Source organism: Ovis canadensis, chromosome 7 (assembly GCF_042477335.2).
Source record: "Ovis canadensis isolate MfBH-ARS-UI-01 breed Bighorn chromosome 7, ARS-UI_OviCan_v2, whole genome shotgun sequence".
In the NCBI taxonomy this organism is placed as follows: Eukaryota; Metazoa; Chordata; class Mammalia; order Artiodactyla; family Bovidae; genus Ovis; species Ovis canadensis.
The window spans coordinates 76,768,121-76,788,221 of NC_091251.1; the positions used below are offsets into that span (position 1 = coordinate 76,768,121).

General features: G+C 37.3%; 1 protein-coding gene and 1 non-coding gene across 27 annotated transcripts in view; both read right to left on the reverse strand.

Moving 5' to 3' along the window:
* LOC138443734 (uncharacterized) overlaps positions 1 to 20,101 on the reverse strand; it is a 434,643-nt gene that overhangs the window by 391,063 nt on the left and 23,479 nt on the right. For 7 of the 26 annotated variants that reach the window (XR_011258273.1, XR_011258261.1, XR_011258263.1 and 4 more), the window contains one exon: positions 9,319 to 9,507. The exons of 5 other annotated variants lie outside the window; for them this stretch is intronic. The gene's annotated coding sequence lies outside the window, so the exon portion shown is untranslated. Of the gene's footprint in view, positions 1 to 2,872; positions 3,039 to 5,004; positions 5,082 to 9,318; positions 9,508 to 13,882; positions 13,952 to 20,101 lie in introns of all 26 variants that reach the window. 14 more of the 26 variants (XR_011258279.1, XR_011258271.1, XR_011258278.1 and 11 more) reach the window with 7 other exon arrangements.
* Positions 6,195 to 6,301, reverse strand: LOC138444527 (U6 spliceosomal RNA). Its single transcript, XR_011258544.1, has one exon. It is a non-coding gene; the product is annotated as a U6 spliceosomal RNA (small nuclear RNA).

Consider the following 20,101-nt stretch of genomic DNA (forward strand, 5'->3'; position numbering starts at 1 on the left):
TACAATTGTTTTGCAAGATGTCTCTATCTGAGAAGTGTACAGGGGCTTTCTCTGCATTATTATTTATAACTACTTGTGACTAAAATTATTTCAAAATAAGAACTTTAATTAAAAAACTAGCCTCAGTTAGTCTTCCATATTTAGATGGGATTCAATAGGGAATCACTATATATTAAAGGTTATTGGGAAGAGAGCAGGAGAGAGAAGGGAGGAAGGAACGAAGGGAGGAAGGAAGAAAAGGAGGGATGTAGGGAGGGAAGTCAGGAAGAAGGGAAGGAGTGGGGAGGGGAGGAGAGAGAGAGACAGGAGAGAGAAAAGATAAAGAATAGAAATAGACCTTGCAAAAGATCGCCTAGCCGTTCTTCAGAATAGTCTGGGGAAAACAGGCAGGAAGAACTGCTAAGAGGGTTCTAGAAGATGAAATATGGTATCTTTGATAACAGAGGAAACAGCTCTCTTCTCAATAAAAGGCATGGTCTTACTCACTGTAAGAATTCCTCTTGGCATGGAGTCCCTCAAGAATTCCTCTTGCCATGAAGTCCCTGAGTGTCCAAGAAAAATTGATGGCCCACAGGCATAATTGTGCAAATTTAGAAGTTAAAATGAAATCTCCTATCTGTTCCAGCACATGTGTGTCCTTGCAACATGATATTTATGATGTGAATTGGGCTGATTAAATCCATTTTAGGGTTCAGGGATTTGCACAATCTAAATATCCTGGTTCTCAGGGAATGAAGAGCTTCATGTTTCCTTTGCATATTTAGTCTCACTGACATCAATAGGAAGCTGTTAGTGATAAGGAGAACTTGGCACTGGGGGCGTGGAGGTGGGGGGTTTAGCTGTACACAGTTCAGTGTCATCTTGAATATGGGACTCCTCAGCCATGATTTCATGAAGCCTCTTTATAAGCCCCCACCTGGGACTTTCACTCACAGATGGTGTATATGAGAAAGTTTGACATGAGATGTTTCCCAAATTTAGTAAACATGAAAATGAGGTATGCTAAAGATAGGATAAACCTCATCATGGGATCTGGGGCAAGGCAACATTCCTAAAAAAGAAAAAGCAAATGAACCAGTGAATTAGACTTGATGTTGAAACCTAAGATTAACTCATAACCAAACTTTGCAAAGTAAAACACAATAGAAAAAAATATCACCCTTCTATAAATTCAGTTCTGATAGACCCTGTATCACATAATGGCAAGAACCTAGTACTCAAAAAACAAACTGATCTTTTAAAAAGAAAAGGCCATGCAGTACATTATCTTCACTCTGAGCAACTCCCACTGGATTGGTTTTGAATACTCTACAGACCTAGCAAATCTTTGGGTAAGAACTCTCCAACAAAGTTGGACTTGTCAGACTGCTTACTCTTTATTAGTATCAGACTGGAATTACAGTATCAGGCCAAATAATGATGTAAAACCTGAAAGGAGGAACGCTGCTAATTGCCAAATTTGTTCTGGAATTATCACATTTTCTGTTTCAGTGCTAAGCTCTGGGAGATTCACTGAATGAAAGCTCTAATGAAACTGTAGATCAGTGTCAGACACAAAGGTTGAGGTAGAAAATATTCAGAAAGCAAACCTGTAAACTTGGGTGTTAGATCCTTCAAAATAGACATCTTGGAGGGTGACAATCAATACAAACATGTTGGGCATAATAATAAACCAACTTCTGTATGTAAACTCAAAGGTGTAACAGATATAAGGATGGCAAAAAATCTGGTTCTTCTCTGAAGATTTAGGCAAGTCATTTATTAAGATTCATTTCCATCTTGACCTTCAACCTGTCACTGCTTCCTTTCTGCCTTTCATGTTCTCTCACCTTGATGCAAGTCAAAATATTCTCTTGCTACATTGCTGGCATTTTATTTTAGGGAATTGTATAGTTTAACCTTGCTCACCACCATGCTTAACATATGGAAGCAATTAATTCATTTTCTTTGCCATCATTAGGAGAAGAATCCTAGATATTTTAAATGTAACTTCATCATAGATTTCCCTTAACTAATTACATAATATCTAACCCATTCTCTTGAAAATAAAACTTGCTAGTTAAGAAATAAAGAACAGCATTGCTCAGAATAAACTCTGCATGCCACACTGTAATTTAAACTGTACTGTTATGTATGGTGAAGGACTGAAAGTTTAGAGTTACTCCCCTTGGCAAACATTTTTTTTAAGGATTGCTTAAATAAGCAGTACAGAAACCAGATGTCATTTGGTAAGAGTATCTGAATGACCAAAAATTTGCTGTCTGGGTATTTTTTTCCTTTATAAAAACAAGAAAAATTCTTTGGATTTATATCATATTTAGCAGCTGTGAAACAGTGCAAACATCTGTTTGTACCTATGGGGAGCTGACCCGTGGGGTCTTCATCTCTTAATCACCAAGCATCAGGCCAGTCTCACATGAACAGTTTACTGTTTTCTTTGCCATTGCCTCCCGCACTTCAAAGTTTTCTTATGCTCATGTTCTATTGGCAGAATGGAGGAACTAATCCATTCATTATAAGGCCAGATGATTAGAATTTTTTGAGACATGATCACAGCATTCCCTCCACCCGGCCTGTGCCCAGAAACACATGCACATTTGCCTCGAAATTCATTTTGGAGTGTCTACACTTACTCCAAATAATGCAAGATTTATGAGCCTCAAGCAAGATTATAGTAGCACATATACTAGCCTGCACCAGGCCTGCAGTCACCATTTGGGGTCACAGTCTTTAACAAGTCATTTAAAAATCATTTTTTCCCTTTTTTATAAGCATCAAAACATTATATTAGCTTTTATTTGGAGATTTTTCTCTTACATTTTTTAAAAGAGTGATAATAATAACAACAACAGAAAAAAAAAAAAAGCCTTACCACACTTGCTCACCCAGGGAATATCAGTTTCTAAAGGCCAACATTTTTACTGCACTTTATAAATAGGGAAAGTACGCTGAATTGGAATCGACGTTTGCCAGGTCAAATCAGCTGCTTTATTTATATATTCTTTTTTTATATGTAAAGTCTGCCAAATAAAGCATTCCTATTGAAAAAGAAGTAGGAATCAGCCTCATTTTTATATATTAAAAAATATTAATTAAAGCAGTCTCATTACAACAACTTTCAGTACACAAAAGATGTATTCCATACAACAGTGTTATTTCCGAGGATGACCCATCAAAAAAATGCTCTATTATTAGTAGGGTGATAATAAATTCTCTGTAACTGACTCTTGATCAATGAATGCCTCTGGAGGCTGTGATTCCTGTAACTAACATTCTCTATACTGTGTGCTCTTTGCACTGCACTTTGGAAACAAAAGACGAGGCCATGTTATAGCTTTACTCTCACCATGTGGAAATTATACTTTGTTGATTTCTCTTTTGCAAACATTCCAACTGTCCCCACAGGGTGTGGTGGGAGGAGGATGTACCCAACAACTTAAAGCTGTAGGAATATCCATGAACTTCAAGACAGACACTAAGGTAAAAACCACATGCACAACCCCTCCCTTTATATCCTGCTGGGTTCAAAGCACTTCTGGTAACTCAATGACACACTAAAGAAAGACTAGACCTTGAATTTGTCTCATCTTTATAAGCAGTATGGTCTAATGTACATATTCTGAATCTGGGATCCATAAAACAGACTAATTCCCAAGGTACCAATAGGTATTCCTGGGAAAAGAGGTTCCATGGTCAATTTAATTTGGGAAATACTTGTAGAATGCCCCCCTTTTTGGATAAAGGCAAGGCCTATTAGCAAATTAAAGACTCTGAGAACTACTGCAGTAAAGGCATCTTATATTGTTATTTGTAAAAACATAAGGGAAAAATGAAGACATAAAAAGGTGAAAGAATAAGAACCATTCTCTCTTAACCAGGATCTGCACAGCTATTCCTCTTCAAGAAAGAGATTACAAATGCTTATGCAGAGAATTATTTTTATATAAAACATAAAAAAATGAATCTTTCTTTGCATATTAAATTATTTTTAAAATGGAAAGCTATATGCTGTGATACCAAAGTAGAAAATGAAATATGAAGAAACTGCTTATAGTTCAGATATTGGAGACCAATTAAAGAATTACAGTAAGAAAAAAGCTTATTATAAGTAGTTGGCTTATGTTAAGCTCTATAAATTAACTTTGAAACTTTAATTTCCAACAATATCACATACTAGAAATCTGAGGTTTTTTTTTTTGTTTTAGAAAATGGTGAATAAAATATAGTATACATTTTACCAGGGAAAAAAGTAAAGAAGCTGCAAAGGTTAAAATAAAATAGGAATTTTCTGAGGTTAGCTAGCACTAATAGCTTTTATTCTAAGGATAGCTGCTAAAATCTGACCTTCCATTCTGAAGACGTTGGGGGAGATAATTCCCCACAGGTCTCTCTTGTTTCTACACGTGTTGTGAGGAAGGCACTAGCTATTCTTTTTTCTAAACTATCTTTTCAAGAATGTTTGTTTACCGAGCATCCTTGAAAGATAGAGATAGGGTCTCCCTGCAGAGCAAAAGAACAAGCATGATTAAATGCCTGTTATAAAAGAACTGGACTCCCTAACCTCCGGGTTCCCGCCTAATAATACAATCCACTGCAGTTTAGATGTCATCTGATACCTCTTCAAGCCATCCTGTGAAAATGGAGGCTTAGGGAACCTATGCAAAATGCTGATATTCTGGTTACTCCTATTGCTATTACATTTTTTCTGTCTTTAATCTGAGAGTCTCAAGTCTTATACCAGAATCTTGGTACAAGATTGAAACTTGATTGCTTGAAAGTTGGCTAAAAGCAGGATAAACATCTCAGGCCCTTCATAGTTCTTAAGAAAGGAAGAAAACACATACATAAAGCCCAGGGGGCATTGGTATGGAAAGTGCGAGACTCCAAAGGATTACAGTCTATAGAAAGAAACCCATAGTGTAGAAGAGATATCAAGGAAACTAGATACTAGATGAAGACAGAAAAATCACCCATAAGAAATCATAACCATAAGGACTCCCTCACCTGGGTTTCCAGACCAATTCTACTACTTATGTGGTATGAAAAATGAGTTTCCCAGTGGCTCATGGTAAAAAATCCACCTGCAATGCAGGAGACATAGGAGACATTTATATTCTTTAAATATAAAGAAATATGAAAATGAGAGCCTAGAGAAGGAAAATGTAAAAGAAAATTCAGAAGAAAATGGAGGATAACATGAAAAAAAATCTAATATGCATTTAACTTCCAGAAAGATAACATAGAATGGGGAAGAAACAACTTTTAAAGAAACAATAGCTGAGAATTTCCAAAAACTGTTGAATGTTACCAATTCTAGGGCTCAAAAGGCCCAACAAATCACAAACAAGAAAAATAAAAAGAAATATGCTCCTATACACATAATAGCAATAATCAGTAGAAAAGACCAAAAAATTTCTTCAAATAAGCCAGAGTGAAAAAAAATATTATTTAAAAGTAAATAACAATTAAACCAATAGCTCTTTTTTCTCAATAGCTGCAAAATCACCAAACAGTGAAATGATTTATCCAGTGTGCTAAAATTACTCTCATCTAGAATTCTATACCCAATAAATTATCTTTTTATAACAACAACAAAAAAAGGCTTTTCTCAGATTTACCAAAAACAAAACCAGATTTGTTACCTTTTGCCATTTGAATTTCACTAAAGAAAATTCTAAATTATCATTACAAGCAGAAAGAAAATGGTGAAAGGTGTGAGACATGACAGAATGTTGAGAAAAGATATTGTTAAATAGGCAGCTGTTTCTAAATCGATGGTTCTTAACCAAGAGCAATCATGCCCACTGCTAGGGCATATTTTTTTATTTGCTTCATTAATTTTAATAAAAGAACAATTATAAGTACATTTTAAATTTCCATTGCCAAAAAACAGAAAAAATTTTCATTGTCCACCATTCCCACTCCACTCTTCATTATTATGGATTTGATATTTGTTCTATCAGTTCTTATTTTATATTTCCACATATATATGTGCATCAATGAATGAAATACAATTTGTAGTGCTTTCAAAAATTTTATATAAGAGGAACAGTATTCAATCACTTTGCTACTGGCTTTTGTGTATGATTTTTTGCTTTCATTTTTTTATTTTAAATTTATTTATTTTTTAATAGATGGAAAATTGTTGTACAGAATTGTGTTGGTTTCTGCCAAATATCAACATGAATCAGCCAAAAAATATGGAACGCTTCACAAATTTGCATGTCATCCACGTGCGGAGGCCATGCTAATTTTCTCTGTATTGTTCCAATTTTAGTATATGTGCTGCCGAAACGAGCACCAGCAGGGAATATTTGACAATATTTGAAGACCTTTTTGTCTGAGACAACTAGGGAAGGTAATGATGCTACCGGCATCCAGTGTATAGAGACCAGCATGACACTGAGCGCATGTGTGTGTGCTCAATCATGTCTGACTCTTTGCAACCCTGTGGACTGTAAGCCTGCCAGGTTCCTCTGTTCATGGGATTTCCAGGCAACAATACTGGAACGAGTTGCCATTCCCTTCTCCAGGTGATCTTCCCAACACAGGGATAGAACCTGCATCTCTTGAGACTCCTGCATTAGCAGGCAGATTCTTTACCACTGAGCCACTAGGGATGCTGCTAAACATCCTACAATGTACAGGACAGCTCCTTACAACAAGATTTATCTGGCCCAAAATGTCAAAGGTGCTGAGGTTAAGAATGCTGATCTGAATTACCACTATGTACAGCAGTGCTAATAATTTCATTTGAGTGTTAGAACTAAAATATACTGCAAAAACAGAATATAAATAGGGAGGGTAGTGATTAAAGTATTCTAAGGTCTTTGTATAATTTGTGTGGCAGAAAAGGAAACTGAGTAACTATAGGCTTTGACAAGTTAGGTGACCATACTGAAACATAAAGGGTGACTAGTAAATGTGTACACCTCAGAAGTTAAATTCGCTAACCTAGTAGAAGGAAGATATGGAATGGAAATAAAAACGATACAGAGGAAGCATGAAAAGAGACAGAAAACTAAAAGGCAGGAAAAAAAGTAGGGAATATAACAGGAACAAATACATCAGAAATCATATAACTGTAATTAGACTAAAACTCTCCAGTTCAGAGAAGAAGCTTGTCAGTCTAGATAAAATAAGAATTTCAGCTAAATACTGTTTACAAGACACATGTACAAACATTAGGAGCCAGGAGTGTTTAGAGTTAAAGGATGGAAGAAGATATACAAGATGAACACTTGCATAAAAAGAGATCTCTTTTTTTTTTTTTAATTATCACACAGGTTATTCTGTATATTAACATTCTCGTAACGGTTGTGCAAGATATAGATAAGCACAAGTACCGGATTATATAGTAAAACTACATTTAGCTTTTTCTTTTTCATTCTTTTTTTTTTTTTTGCTCTTTATTTTATTTTATTTTTACTTTACAATACTGTATTGGTTTTGCCATACATTGACATGATTTCTTAAGCTATTGATATTAGACAAAGTAGACTTAAGGCAAAAAGCACTAGTGATGATTAAAAGGTAATTGACTCAAAATGGATTAAAGATCTAAATGTAAGATCAGAAACTATAAAACTCCTAGAGGAGAACATAGGCAAAACACTCTCAGACATAAATCACAGCAGGATCCTCTATGATCCACCTCCCAGAATTCTGGAAATAAAAGCAAAAATAAACAAATGGGATCTAATTAAAATTAAAAGCTTCTGCACAACAAAGGAAAATATAAGCAAGGTGAAAAGACAGCCTTCTGAATGGGAGAAAATAATAGCAAATGAAGCAACTGACAAACAACTAATCTCAAAAATATACAAGCAACTTATGCAGCTCAATTCCAGAAAAATAAACGACCCAATCAAAAAATGGGCCAAAGAACTAAATAGACATTTCTCCAAAGAAGACATACGGATGGCTAACAAACACATGAAAAGATGCTCAACATCACTCATTATTAGAGAAATGCAAATCAAAACCACAATGAGGTACCACTTCACACCAGTCAGAATGGCTGCGATCCAAAAATCTGCAAGCAATAAATGCTGGAGAGGGTGTGGAGAAAAGGGAACCCTCCTACACTGTTGGTGGGAATGCAAACTAGTACAGCCACTATGGAGAACAGTGTGGAGATTCCTTAAAAAATTGCAAATAGAACTACCTTATGACCCAGCAATCCCACTGCTGGGCATACACACCGAGGAAACCAGAATTGAAAGAGACACATGTACCCCAATGTTCATCGCAGCACTGTTTATAATAGCCAGGACATGGAAACAACCTAGATGTCCATCAGCAGATGAATGGATAAGAAAGCTGTGGTACATATACACAATGGAGTATCACTCAGCCGTTAAAAAGAATTCATTTGAATCAGTTCTGATGAGATGGATGAAACTGGAGCCGATTATACAGAGTGAAGTAAGCCAGAAAGAAAAACACCAATACAGTATACTAACACATATATATGGAATTTAGGAAGATGGCAATGACGACCCTGTATGCAAGACAGGGAAAGAGACACAGATGTGTATAACGGACTTTTGGACTCAGAGGGAGAGGGAGAGGGTGGGATGATTTGGGAGAATGACATTCTAACATGTATACTATCATGTGAATTGAATCGCCAGTCTATGTCTGACGCAGGATGCAGCATGCTTGGGGCTGGTGCATGGGGATGACCCAGAAAGATGTTCTGGGGAGGGAGGTGGGAGGGGGGTTCATGTTTGGGAATGCATGTAAGAATTAAAGATTTTAAAATTTAAAAAATAAAAAACTAAAATTAAAAAAAAAAAGAAAAAAAAAAGAAAAAAAAAGGTAATTGAATAACACTTAAATGTTCAACACAATATCAAATTACCAATGGCATTTTTCACAGAACTAGAAAAAAATCTAAAATTTTGTACTGAGACACAAAAGGCCCTGAATAGTCAACTGGAGGAGTCAGGCTCTCTGACTCCAGACTACACTACAAAGCTACAGTAATCAAAACACTATAGTACTGGCCCAGAAGCAGAAATCAGATCATTGGAACAGGATAGAAACCCCAGAAATAAACCTACACACTTATGGTTAATTAAATTACAACAAAGGAGGTAATACTATACAGTGGAGGAAAGATGGTCTCTTCAATAAATGCTGCTGGGAAAACTGGATAGCTATATATAAAAATATGAAATTAGAAAATTCTTTAAAACCATACACAAAAATAAACTCAAAATGGATTAAAGACCTAAGTGTAAGGCAAGATACTATAAAACTCATGGAGGAAACACAGGTGAAACACTGACAAAATCTCAGCAATATCTTTACCGAGCTGTCTCCTCTAGTAGAGTGAGTTCACTTTCATTTTTCACTTTCATGTATTGGAGAAGGAAATGGCAACCCACTCCAGTGTTCTTGCCTGGAGAATCCCAGGGACAGAGGAGCCTGTTGGGCTGCCGTCCATAGGGTCGCACAGAGTCAGACACGACTGACCTGACTTTGCAGCAGCAGCAGCTCCTATAGTAATGGAAATAAGAATAAAAATAATCAAATATGACCTAATTAAACTCAAAAGCTTTAGCACAACAGAAGAAACCATAGACAAAACAAAAAGACAACCCACAAAATGGAAGAAAATATTTTCAAACAATGCAACCTACAAGGGATTAGTCTCCAAAATGTATAGTTTGTGTGACTCAAAATCAAAAAAAGCAACTTCATCAAAAAATGAACAGAAGAACCAAATAGTCGTTTCTCCAGAGAAGACATACAAATGGCCAAGAGACACATGAAAAGATGCTCAACTTTTTGCTAATTATTAGACTAATGCAAATCAAAACTACAATGAGCTATCACCTCACACCAATCAGAATGACCATCATCAAAAAATCTATAAACAATAAATGCTATGGAGGGTTTGGAGAAGAGGGAACCCTCCTACACTGTTGGTAGGAATGTAAATTGCTCCAGTATGGAGGTTCCTTAAGAATCTAGACTATCACGTGATCCAGCATTCACACTCTCGTGCATATGTCTGGAGAAGAACATGGTTTAAAAGTAAGCACACACCCAAATTTTCACTGCAGCACTAATTACAATAACCAAGACATGGAAGCAACCTAAATGTTCATTGACAGAGGCATGGATAAAGAAGATGTGGTATATACATACAATGGAATATTACTCAGTCATTAAAAAGAAAGAAATAATGCCATTTGCAGCAATACGTATGGACCTGGAGATTATCATAGTAAGTGACGTACGTCTGATAGAGAAAGACAAATATCATTTGACATCCCTTATATGTGGAATCTTTACCAGAAGGAGATATAAATGAACTTATTTATAAAACAGAAACAGACTTAAAGAATGAACTTATGATTCCCAGGGAGGCAGGGTAGAGAGAAGGATAGATTGGGAATTTGGAATTGACGTATACTCACTGCTACATTTATAAAGATAACCAACAAGGACCTACGGTGCAGCACAGGGAGCATTGCTCAATATGCTGAATAAACTAAATGGGAAAAGAATTTGAAAAAGAATAGATATATGTATATGTATAACTGAATCATTTTGCTGTAGACCTAAAACTAAAATAGTACTATTAATCACTTATGCTCCAATATAATATAAAAATAAAAAATTAATTCTATTAATAAACTGAATTGTACCTACTAACATAGACTTAAAAATATTTTTAAAACATACCTAAAACTACAAGGAAATTTAATAACTAATTTCTCTCTTATAATTGATAGATGATGGGAAAACTAAATCAGTAAAGATTTGAAGCCAGTTTCATAGATTAATGAACCCATTTTTTTCTTTTTAAGGATAATATTGGCTTTCACTTTTTTGGCATACAATTCTTCAGCAAAATGATAACAGAAATGAAGAACTTTATGCCAAAAAATTGAAAACCAGTAAAACTGATAAATTACTAAGAAAACACAAACTACAAAAATCAACCTATGAGGAAATAGAAAAAGAGAATTACAAAAATTGAAGAAATTGAATTACTAAATCAGTATCCCCCAAAATGAAAACAACAGGCTTTCTACAGGAAAGCTTTTTCCAACATTCAAAGAATAGATCATTATAAACATAGACACATTCTTTTAAGAGTGACAAACAGGAAAATCTCACCAACTCATTGTATGAGCAATACCTCATTATATTAACTACATTTGCGATGTGAAAATAAATAAGGAAAGTATAAAAACAGAGTCTCCCAGGCTAATCTAAGTAACATGCAAAAATATAAAAATTCTAGGCAAAACATTAGCATCAAATATAGCAATGTATAAAAAACAAAAAATGTAAAAAATAAATGCAAAAAAAGAGTAAAAAAAATCTTAATGACCCAGATAATCACAATGGTGTGATCACTCACCTGGAGTCAGACATCCTGGAGTGCAAAGTGAAGTAGGCCTTAGGAAGCATCACTACGGACAAAGCTAGCGGAGGTGATAGAATCCCAGCTGAGCTATTTCAAAATTCTAAAAGACGATGCTGTGAAAGTGCTGCAACCATTATGCCAGCAAATTTGGAAAACTCAGTAGTGGCCACAGGACTGGAAAAGGTCAGTTTTCATTCCAATCCCAAAGAAAGGCAATGCCAAAGAATGCTCAAACTACCCTACAATTGCACTCATCTCATATGCTAGTAAAGAAATGCTCAAAATTCTCCAAGCTAGGCTTTAGCTGTATGTGAGCCAAGAAATTCCAGATGTTCAAGCTGAATTCAGAAAAGGCAGAGGAACCAGAGATCAAATTGCCAACATCTGTTGGGTCACAGAAAAAGCAAGAGAATTCCAGAAAAACATCTACTTCTGCTTCACTGACTACGCTAAAGCCTGTTATTGTGCGGATCACAACAAACTGTGGAAAATTCTTCAAGAGATGGGAATGCCAGACCACCTGACCTGCCTCCTGAGAAATCTGTATGCAGGTCAAGAAGCAACAGTTAGAACTGGACATGGAACAATGGACTGGTTCCAAATTGGAAAAGGAGTACATCAAGGCTGTATATTGTCACCCTGCTTATTTAACTTATTGCTGGACTGGATGAAGCACAAGCTGAAATCAAGATTGCCGGGAGAAATATCAATAACCTCAGATATGCAGATGACACCACCCTTATGGCAGAAAGTGAAGAGGAACTAAAGAGCCTCTTGATGAAAGTGAAAGAGGAGAGTGAAAAAGCTGGCTAAAACTCAGCATTCGAAAAACTAAGATCATGGGATCTGGTCTCATCACTTCATGAAAAATAGATGGGGAAATAATGGAAACAGTGAGAGACTTTATCTTTTGGGGCTCCAAAATCACTGCAGATGGTGACTGCAGCCATGAAATTAAAAGATGATTGCTCCTTGGAAGAAAAGTTATGACCAACCTAGATAGCATATTAAAAAGCAGAGACATTACTTTGCTGACAAAAGTCCATCTAGTCAAAGCTATGGTTTTTCCAGTAGTCATGTATGGATGTGAGAGTTTGACCATAAAGATGGCTGAATGCTGAAGAATTGATGCTTTTGAGCTGTGGTTTTGGAGAAGACTCCTGAGAGTCGCTTGAACTGCAAGGAGATCAAACCAGTCAATCCTAAAGGAAATCAATCCTAATATTCATTGGAAGGACTGATGCTGAAGCTGAAACTCCAATACTCTGGCCACCTGATCCAAAGAACTGACTCATTGGAGAAGACCCTGATGCTGGGAAAGATTGAAGGCAAGACGAGAAGTGGACGACAGAGAATGAGATGATTGGATGGCATCACCGACTTGATGGACATGAGTTTGAACAAGCTCCAGGAGTTTGTGACAGACAAGGAAACTTGGTGTGCTGCAGTCCATGGGTTGCAGGACACGGCTGAACAACTGAACTAAACTGATAAAAAGCAAAATATTTCATAAGTAGGGTTTATTCCAGACATGAAAAGTATGTTCAATATTCAAAAATGTATTAATAGAATTTACCATATAGGTAGCTTAGAAGAGGAAAAACATATGATCCAATCAATAGATGCAAAACTTTATTTGATATAATTTAGCATAGATTGGAGAAGGAAATGGTAACCCACTCCAGTACTCTTGGCTGGAAAATCTCATGGATGGAGGAACCTGGTAGGCTGCAGTCCATGGGGTTGCAAAGAGTCAGACTTGACTGAGCGACTTCACTTTCACTTTTCACTCTCCTGCATTGGAGCAGGAACTGGCAGCACTCCAGTATTCTTGCCTGGAGGATCCCAGGGACAGAGGAGCCTGGTGGGCTGCTGTCTATGGGGCTGTACTGGGTCGGACATGACTGAAGCAACTTAGCACAGCAGCATAGATTTTCATAATTCAAAAAAAAGGAATAGAATAAAATACCCTTTAACTGATAAAGAACATCTGCAACAAATTACATACTTAATTGTGAATATTAAATCTTTCAAAACCAATGCAAGTATACTCACTCTCACTTCATAAACTCAGTGATTCAGTGGAAAACCTAGACAGTATAACATGACAAGAAAAAGGAATAAAGGAATGGAATTGGAAAGAAATAAAAAGAAAAAAGACCAGTATTATCTGTAGATGACATGATAGTCTACTTGGAAAATCCAAAAATAATCCATGTAACTTATGAAAATTAATTATAAAGTTTAGTAGATTTTCTAGATACGAAATCAACATCAACTGTATTTCCAGACACCAGCAACAAATGGAGAAGAAATGTTATTTTCTAAAATGTGATTTACTATAGCAACAAAAATGATAAATCCTGCATAGGAATAAATCAACCAAATTATATTCAAGAACTTTACGGAGAAAACCATAAAATGTTTTGAAATACATTAAATGAATTCTATGTGAATTAAAAGACATTTTATTTTCATGACATGAAATACCTTCTATCAACAGATCTGCTCTCTCTTCTCCTCCCATGGAAGCACATATCAGCAGATTTCAGTCATGGGCTAGAAGGAGAGAAAGCCATAGATAAAATGGCTTCCTTTACTTTTTGGGGACAGCAGAAGTTTTGATAGACGTTCTCATTTCATGGGCCAAGGAACTTAGTGAGGGAAAACATTTTCCCTCTGCTGATAATATTCTGACTGACCCACCTGGAACTTAATTACTTGTTTTTCTTTCTCTCCCTCACAGTTAATCTATTTAACCTGGGGCTACTCAAAGTGTGAGTCACAGACCAGAAGCATCAAGAACACCTTAAATCTTGTTAGAAATACAAAATCCTGGACCTACCCCCAGAATCCTAGACTTAGTGGATCAGAATATGCATTTTAATCAGATCCCTGGCATATTAAAGTTTGAGAAGCATTCTCTAGGAAACAGTCAGATCAGGCCAGTCTACTTGGCATGATGCTCCCAATCCTTTCATCAATGAGGCTCCTATACTGTCCAATACAGAAGCCACTAACCAACTGTAGCTATTAAAACATCTGAAACGTGCAGTCAGCATAAAACACACAATAGGGGAGTGCCCTGGCAGTCCAGCGGTCAAGACTCTGTGCTACCACTGCCATGACTCTGGGCTGAATGCCTGGTTAGGGAACTGAGATTCCACAAGCCGCCATATGGCATGGCCAAAAATAAAAAAGGAAATAACACAGACGCAAAACAGATTTCAAAAACAACACACAAAAGCAAAATTTAAAGTATATCATCGTTCATGTCAACTATATATTGAAATGATAATATTCTAGAGATACTGGGTTAAATAATGTTATTGAAATTGTTTCTCCTTACTTTTTTTATTATGGCTACCAGAAATTTTTAACTGCCCATGTGACTTGTATCATGGCTTAACATCATACTTTTACTGGCCAGCACTGCTCTAGAGCCTGTCTTCTGCCACCCCAGTCGAAATTTCATGACTCATACACTCATCCCCATGCTAATTAGCATCCCGGCTACAATTTCATGATATTCACTTTGATATAACTAACCATTCTCTAGTCTAAGAATGTGATGCTGGAGAAGACCCTTGAGAGTCCCTTGCACAGTGAGGACAACAAACCAGCTAATCCTAAAGGAAATAAACCCTGAATAGCCATTGGAAGGACTGATGCTGAAGCTGAAGCTCCAATACTTTGGGCACCTGATGCAAAAAGTCGACTCATTTGAAAAGACCCTGATGCTTGGAAAGACTGAGGGCAGGAGGAGAAGGGGATGACAAAGGATAAGATGGTTGGGTGGCATCACTAACTCAAGGGATATGAGTTTGAGCAGACTCCAGGAGATGAAGAAGGATGGGGAAGCCTGGCATGCTGCAGTCCATGAAGTCACAAAGAGCTGGATGCAACTTAGTGACTCAACAACAACAACAACTAGTCTAAAAGCCTGCACTGTACCTTATTCTTAGTTATTTTCAGCTTTATTAGGGTATAATCAACAAATAAAATTGTAAGATATTTAAAGCATACAATGATGATTTGATACACATGTATGTTGCAAAAGGGATCCCCCAAATTAACACATTCATCACCTCACATATTCACTTTTTTAGTGAGAACATTTAAGGTCTACTCTCTTAGCAAATTTTATTAATTTCAGTTATGTAATACAGTGTTTTCAACTACAGTCACCATGCTATAAATCAGGCATTTTATTTTAGAGTTTTATTTCTAACTCCTAGGGCTATGTCTGAATTTTGAGGATCTCAACAGTTGTGTCCAATAAGGACTTTGATGCCAAAGGACAGATCAAGCTTTATAAAAAAAAAAAAAAAAAAAAAACAAAGAAACACCTGGGCTCCTGTAAAGAAATAGTAGAGACATAATCCATAAGCATCTGCATTTTGAGGTAAATGCTGCCTGCATATTTGTATGCACACATTTGTTTTTAAATGTTTGGCCATCTGATTGTAACCTGAGGAATCTTGGTTAAACATTTCTTTATGCAAAACAAAGAATGTTGAGTAGTTAAATATTTTACCTCTGAGACTAAAATGGGGTTATTCTTTCCTCCCCCTTGAATGTTTAAGGTGGAAAACCAAGTGTAAATATTCAAAAGATTTTGTCATGAAAATCTCATCATCTATGAAAGAATAGTGGTAACTAACACCTTTGAATGCTAAATTAACTCAATAAACATGTACTATGAATCTTCTATTATGTACAAATGAGTCACCATTCTTTGCTGAGTGGGTATGAAGAGATTTCAGGTAATACAGAGGCAATGGAAGGGCAGTCCATCTCTTTTCTTAAGCATCTTACAGCTTAGCTGAGGGAAATGGAGCATACAAAGGGAAGCAGACTAAATGGAAATTTACACAACAGAAAAGTAACCTATAAACACTGAGCTCCTGTTATAGGTAGAGCACACACCAGATAACTCATATGAACATGCTGAACACACGTGCTCTCAACATCAATTCAAGTGCTAGTGGCTCAAAGAGGATCAGATTAGCTTGGCTACTCAAAGGGTTAAGGAATTGTTTACAAAAGCAGGAAGCCAGGAGAGGGCAACCATGTGCCTGGCAGCAAGGCAGATGCCAGAACCTTCAGGTAGCACTGTAGTCCTCTCCTTCCACTAGAGAAGGTAGGGGAGGGGAGAAAGCATGGGAAGGGAATCAGTCATCTCAAGTCGACCTGTAGACTTCTGGTTTGTGGACCACCTGTGGGACAATCACCTGGAGAATGTGTGATAAATACCTATTTCTCTGACATACTCGAGTCATTACTTCAGAACCTTTGAGGGTGAACTTCAGAAATGTGTACTTTGTGCAGTGCAGGGGAGTTTCATGCATACGGAAGTTTCTGGGCCACTCACTGGATGAAAACAAGGGTGTCAGGCTGATTCTGACCTGAGTTCCAGGACTGTCTCCACAGCTTTGTGATGTTGCCCTCTCCTTGTGCACAACTTAAGCCTCAGTTTCCCCATCTGTCAAATGAAAACACTAAATGTCTGCCTATAGTCTTGTTGTGAGGTTCAAATGATTAACAATCGAAGCTCAGGCATATAGTGAGCACTCAATAAATGCAACAGAAATTATTAAAAACTCATGAAGAATTCACTGATAGTCAATGATAACATAGTATTTAACTAAAATTTTGTTAAGAGGGTAAATCTCACAATAAGTGTTCTTTCCATAAGAAAAGAAATTCACCAAATGTGAACAGGTGAAGGGGAAGCAAAGAAGAGATGAAATAGAGAAAACTTCCAAAAGAGCAGAGTCAGCAGTCCAAGCAGGAGGCAGGTCCTAAGGACGTGTTTTTATCACTTACTGACAACTGTCTGTGTGTCTGGCCACTCCACTTTCACATTAACTTAAAAGACCCTTATGATCACCCTTTGAAGTTGGTAACCAGCAGCACTTTAACTGAATGTCCATGAGGTTACAGATCCCAGGTCCCAGGCAAAGCCACACAAGCTGGTAAGTCACACAACACAAATTAGGCAACAAATCTGTGATAGTCATACTGGCAGAATCCAACCTGTCAGGCACCCAGCATGCCTTCCATGGACAGAGATGAGTCAGAACAGTGTAAGACATGCCCTGGAGTGAAGCCAAGTTCTGAGACCAGAGTGCACATGGATATCTGGGCTCATGAATGTGGGGTCACCAATGAAGTTCTATCATCTGTTTTCCTAAGGATCTTTCCTATTATCCCAAGCTATTATTAACAACCATAGAGGCAAAGATAGTAGATATTTCCTGCCCAATCTATAAATATGGAAAAATCTAAATCACTGTTCTGTTACTCTGCAGTTACGATTTGCTATTAGTGGTAAATGAAAACACCATCTTCTACAGTATTCTTGATACAGGTGAGTTGGGTTAAAAATCCAAGTATAGCAAACATAGCTCTGAAAGGATCATAGTCTGCCTGGGAAGGAGATCAGAATAGATATGTGTATCCATTTCTTCTTCCATATGAGCACCCTGATTTTCATTTGGGTACCACTTTTCCCCCACTTAAACCCTTGTGTTTCTGATAGGACTGACCCCTATTGCCAGGTTCCAAGAATAGACGCATGACCTATGCTTGCCCAATTAGCATATTCAATGGCTCTGGTGACAATTATTGGCTCAAGGGTGGCAAGTTATCTGAATTAGTGCAATCAAGAGCTGGTCTGAGAGTCTGCACTGGAATATCAGAAAGGCCTCCTATTGGGATTGGCTAAAATTTCCAGGGCACGCTTCACGGAGGAAGTTAGCTGCATTATTTTCACCTCTGGATCCTGCCTAGTAGTAGAGAACCCGCCTGCCAATGCAGGAGACATAAGAGACATGAGTTCAATCCTTGGGTCAAAAAGATCCTCAGGAGTAGGGCACAGCAACCCACTACAGTATTCTTGCCGAGAACCCCCATAGACAGGGGAACCCGGTGGGCTGTAGTCCATGAGGTCATAAAGAGTCGGACACGACTAAAGTGACTGAGCACTGGATCTTGCCAGGCCAAAATCTCCAGCCTACCTACTCTTTTCAGGTATGTGAGTCAATGATTTTTTTTTTTTTTGGCCTGAGCTTGTTTAAATTAGGATTTTCATCACTTCAGAAGAGCCACATTTAACTCAAAGGCCATCAATCTTGTGACCAGCTTACACGTCAACATGAACTAATTGTGTGAGCGCATGTGGACTGTGTGAGCTGGGGTGAGAAGAAGAAGACTGGTCCTCAGCCCGCAGGCAGGACTAATGATATGAAGGAGGTAGAGCCTGAAAAACAGCAGCTAAGTGAAACTGAACACCATACAGGTGAGGTTCCTTAGAAGAAAAGCTGGAACGCGCATCCCCACTCTCTGAAAAATCGAAAAAAATTTAAATATGAGATCAGAAGCTTATTTCCTAAGTCATGGGGGAAGGCGATGTGGGAGGGGTCACATTCTTAAAAGAGACAAGGAGACTAAAACAGGAACAGAAAAGGACAAAGCATTTCAATGTACGGCATATTGGGGACAATTTTAAACAGGAAGAGGCATTAAAACCTAGGATTTTGCCTCAATAGTTGAGTTAGGAACTTAATTCAGTTATTTGTCAGACAAGCTTAGGAAATCTATCTGTACTTATTATTATCAGCAAACGTTTTACTTGTGTTAGGAGAGCTGGGAAAATAGCACAAAATTCATAGTGCTTGAATTCATAATCAAGACTCCATGCTGATAGACAAAAGTGTAAACGATTTAAGCATATAATTCCATTTTAATACAAAAAATTAAAAATTAACCTGCAAAGAAATTGTCTCTGTCCCCATAAGTGGATTTTATAATTTTACCTGATGCAGTACTACCTTCTTTTAATTTTCTTCATGAGAAGCAATTAACAGATTATATAATTCCATGCACTTCTGTAGATACCACACAATTAAATAAAAATAGAGAAAATACGGGAAGAGTGAGAGGCACGAGCCATTTAAGTTAATCCTTCCCAACCAGGAGTCAGATTCAAGGCCTAATTGTAGCTGGATGACTTGAAATGACTTATTTAGATCTGAAGGACAAGGACTTAACTACAACAGAATATACACAGGAAAATATGTTGAAATAACCGAGATAATATAAAGAACTCAGATAATTAGGATGGAAAATGGAAAATTAGCACAGTGATGAAATTTCATCATATCTCATTCAAATCCTTAAACTCCAGCTATATTTACCTTGTAAATTTAGGAATGACTTTACACGACATAATGACTTTACACACACTTCCCTGGTGGCTCAGAGGTTAAAGCGTCTGCCTCCAATGCGGGAGACCCGGGTTCAATCCCTGGGTTGGGAAGATCCCCTGGAGAAGGAAATGGCAACCCACTCCAGTACTCTTGCCTGGAGAATCCCATGGAGGGAGAAGCCTGGTGGGCTACAGTGGGGTGGGGTCGCAAAGAGTCGGACACAACTGAACGACTTCACTTTCACTTTACACAACATAAGTTCCATGTATAATCATTCTAAGTGACTGTATTAGCTACTGTGGTGTTATTTACACAAATTAAGAATTGGGTATCAGTATGGTGTTTCCCACTGGCTAATGTAGGATAGACCACATGTGTTTTCCTCTCTGGTCATTTCCCCTGGTCATTGATTCCAGCACCTTTTATCTGTGCCCCTTGAAGCCTTGTACATACTGTCTTAAGATCAGTTGTTTACACTCTCCATGCTTCCTTGGAC